The sequence below is a fragment of the Cebus imitator genome, unplaced genomic scaffold, assembly GCF_001604975.1.
Source record: "Cebus imitator isolate Cc_AM_T3 unplaced genomic scaffold, Cebus_imitator-1.0 Scaffold635, whole genome shotgun sequence".
NCBI classification, from domain to species: Eukaryota; Metazoa; Chordata; class Mammalia; order Primates; family Cebidae; genus Cebus; species Cebus imitator.
This window is the reverse complement of record NW_016107950.1, coordinates 851,853-856,152: the sequence shown is the minus strand read 5'-3', so window position 1 is coordinate 856,152 and position 4,300 is coordinate 851,853. Positions and strand designations below refer to the sequence as shown.

At 47.0% G+C, this 4,300-nt stretch overlaps 1 pseudogene; it reads left to right on the top strand.

Moving 5' to 3' along the window:
- Positions 1-1,034: 1,034 nt before the first annotated feature.
- Positions 1,035-3,362, top strand: LOC108295388 (annotated as a pseudogene).
- Positions 3,363-4,300: the final 938 nt, after the last annotated feature.

The following is a 4,300-nucleotide window of genomic DNA, read 5'->3' as shown; positions in this document are numbered from 1 at the left end:
GTATTATATCTATGTTATTCTGTCTTAGTTATACTGACAACAGGTACTAAGAGGAAACAAGACCAAACAAATGTCCAAGGGACCAGAAATAATTCTGGCTCCTTAGATTTGAGCCAGTCAGTAAGAAATAAGTTGAACTAATCATTCTGGAAAGTTTCTTCATGAATTTCTGCTTAACTTTGCTTGGAATGCAGAAAATGACAGCAGAATGACTACATTCTCACGTGCAGATTGTTAAACATAATTAACCAAAGTGTATTATCAGAGAAATGGTTGCATTTGTGCATCAGGACATATGTATAAGAATGATCATGATATCACTATTTTTCAGAGCAAAACCTCAATGACCTAAAAGCCCACCAACAGTGAAATCAATAAATAATGTCAAAGGTATGGAATGTAATAGTCTACAGCAGTCATGAGAAATGAACTCCAGTCCAGGTAAACATAACCTGAATGAATTATAGCAATATAATTTTAAGTTTAAAAAGTTCAGAAGATCACATAACACATGATATTCTTTTTATAACGTTAAAACAGTTAAAATTAAAATACAACACAATACGTTCAGCCTTTTCAATCTCTGTGTTTCATCATACAGCATAAAACTGGGGTTTGCATTTCAACCCAATAAGACATTTTTTAGTAGACCAGCTCATTTGCATTAATACATGACTCATATATTTGTACCCAATATCTTTCCCTTTTTACATAATACGATTATATAAAAATTTTATATAAATTTTATACAATAAAATTATATGAAAAGGGAAGCAAGAAAATAATGAACCCTAGTTAATGCATGACTAGCTAGGGATGGCCACATAGAAAGATTTAGTTACTGTCAATTCTGTAGTTTTGCAGTTGGGAAGTGCTTGCATGGGTATTTATTATTATGAATAGCATATCACAGAAGCAACAGGACCTGCATGTGGGTGGCCAGGAAGAGAGTTAATGATGACTCTCAGATAGTTAAGAATCTATGTCACACAATCCGCACCTTCGTATAGCTATTAGGTTGGTGCAAAAGTAATCGTGGTTTTTGCCGTTACTTTCAGTGACAAAGTATATCTAGCACTGTCTGATTTGAATAGGCATCTCCTTGGTACCAAGTAACTTTAGGTTGTTTCCAGAAATTTGCTTGCAAAAAATAAATGCTGGACTCCATTGAGGACACCCAAAAAGGAAATAGCACATCAGCTCTTCAAGGCAATTTTTAAAGAAGCTCTAAAATATTTGCACAATAAAATCTATGCTTAGTTTTCCAGATAATCATATTTACTGTTAGGAGGCAAAACACAGGTGGATATGGTTATTGCTTTAAAAACTAGACTCATGACCTGGAATGGAGAAATTCTCAAGGTAGAGCAGGAACGCTGGCTTCCCCTCAGCATTCTCACATCTGCTCAATGGCAATGCAAACTTGGGGCCAAAGGACTTCTTTCTCAGGAAGAACTGGAATACAGCGTCCTCTAGTGCAACAAATCCGTGTGGGTTTTTTTCCCTTTTGTCTTCAAGGTTTAGATGTCAAACGTTTGGCTTAAGTATAAAAATATTACAGCCGCCTGTCCACTGCCGCTGCCTGAGCCGACTCCGCGCCGCCCTCTGCGATGGAGGCTGCAGCCGAGGTCTTCGTGGAGAGCCGGGACGTGGTCTACCGCGCCAAGACATTCGAGGCGCAATAGGAGTGCCGGAGGATGAGCGTCAGCCGCCAGGGCGGCGTCTTCAAGGTGTACCCACGACCAAGCGCTTCACCTTCCGGACCGCCTGGCAGGTGCCCCGGCTCGGGGTCATGCCTGTCGGCTGGGGCGGGAGCAATGTCTTCACCATCACAGCCGCGGTGCTGGCCAACCCACCGCGTCTGTCCTGTCCCAGGTGCAGCAGCCGCAAGGAGGCCAACTACTATGGCTCGCTGACTCAGGCGGGCACCGTGAGCCTGGCTTCGGACGCCTTGGGCCAGGAGGTGTTCGTGCCCTTCAGTGCGCTGCTGCCCATGGCGGCGTCCAACCACCTCGTGTTTGATGGCTGGGACATCTCATTGCTGAACCTTGTGAGGCGATGCTGGGCGCTAAGGTGCTGGAATGGGAGCTGCAGGAGCAAGTGTGGCCACACATGGAAGCCCTGCGGCCTCGGCCTCCCATCTACATCCCCGAGTTCATGGTGGACAACCGCATCCCAGGCTCGCGCCTGCAGCAGCGGGAGCAGATCCGCAAGGACATCCCAGACTTCCGGTCTAGCGCAGGGCCGGAAAAAGTCACCGTGCTGTGGACGGGCAACACAGAGCGCTTCTGTGAGGGGTTCCGGGCCTCAGCGACACGGCCGAGAGCCCGCTGCGCACCACTGCGCTCGGCCTGCAGGTGTCTCCCTCCACCCTCTTCGCCGTCGCCGGCATCTGAGAGGGCTGTGCCTTCCTCAGTGGGTCCCCACAGAACACCCTGGTGCCCGGAGCGCTTGAGCTTGCGTGTCAGCGCCGGGTTTTCGTGGGCGGAGGTGACTTCAAGTCCGGTCAGACCAAAGTCAAGTCCGTGGACTTCCTCATCAGCTGTGGCCTCAAGACCACGTCCATCGTGAGTTACAACCACCTGGGCAACAATGACGGGCAGAACCTGTCGGGGCCTTGCAGTTCCGCTCTACGGAGGTGTCCAAGAGCAACGTGGTGGACGACATGGTGCGGAGCAACCCAGTGCTCTATACGCCCGGCGAGGAGCCCGACCACTGCGTGGTCATCAAGTACGTGGGAACCTGGGCGACAGCAAGCGCGCGGGGTGAGTAAACCTCGGAGCTAACGCTGGGCGGGACCAACACACTGGTGTGCACGACACGTGCCAGGACTCGCTGCTGGCCGCACCCATCACACTAGACCTGGCCCTGCTGACCGAGCTGTGCCGGAGCCTGAGCATCTGCGCTGACGCTGACCCCGAGCTGCAGACCTTCCACCCCGTGCTGTCCCTGCTCAGCTTCCTATTCAAGGCGCCGCTGGTGCCGCCGGGCAGCCCGGTGATCAATGCGCTTTTCTGCCAGCGCAGCTGCACCAAGAACATCATCAGGGCCTGCGTGGGGCTCCTGTCACAGAACCACATGCTCCTGGAGCATAAGAGGGAGCGCTCAGGGCCCGGCCTCAAGCAAGTCGACCCGTGGCTGGTACCTGCCCTGTGTCGAACAAGAAAGGACCGGAACCCGTTTCCACCACAGGCTGCACCGGTGATGCCAATGTGCACCCACAAGTGTAGGAACCCCAGATGCCCAGCACCTGAGGCACCTGTCACACAGCTTCCCAGCCCTTCCTCCCTGCTGCCCCCCAGGACCCCACCTTTCCAGGCCGCCCCAAAGACAATAAGGCCGCTGCCACTCTGAAAAAAAAAAAAAAATTTACAAAAGTTTCAATGACAGAGGAGTAACAGTAGGAAGAAACTTACTTTTAGTTAGTAACCATGATGATAATATATACATTAAAAATTGTGGTATCAGATATTTTGTCATGCTTGATAGCTAGACATTAATAATGTGAATAAAATCAATATTTACTTTGAAAAATGTTCTGAATTATCTGCAAGAGATAAATTTAACAGAAGAAAAAGGAGAGAAGTGGCCAATTTAAGAGGCCAGGTGACAATGGGAAGAATCCTTGTGTCCATTGGACAACATTTATCACACTCCGTGGCATATTACGGCAATCACACACCTGTTTCCTCTGTGCTGTTATTCATAATAATTGGTACCCATAGAAACTCGGCTTGCCTCCTGACTAACCTCTCCCATATTCTGTACAATGCTAATGAGGCCAGCAAGGATCACAAGGAAGGAAAAACAAAAAATAGGAGCATCCTATTTTTGTATTTCTTCAGTACAACCTACAATAAGACCTTTCCCCCATTCTCTCCATTTACCAAATTTTTGTCCACAAAATTATACAGATTTCTCCAGAATCCTCTAACAAATGCAAATGTTTTTAACATGAAAAAGTTTGCTTACAGAACTCAAGTATTCTTCAAAGACTAAAGTTTGAAATCCATCTAATGTGAAACTCCTTTATCTAGAATCTGCTAGATTTAAGTAAATAGCACTTTTAATATACTTCCAAAGTAAATAGAGACATTTTGATTAGATGAAACATTACAGTTACTCTGTAAGTTCTTATCTTGTTTTGGCCTGTCGTCGTCCCCTATTATGTTTTACGCTTCCATTTACTTACACGGTAAGTCAGGCCTACCAGAGAAATGTACATGAGTTCATGAACTTAGAGTACTCTGAGTTTTGCTCTAAGATTCATTATAGTGCTCAGTTCACTAGGTTCAGCTAC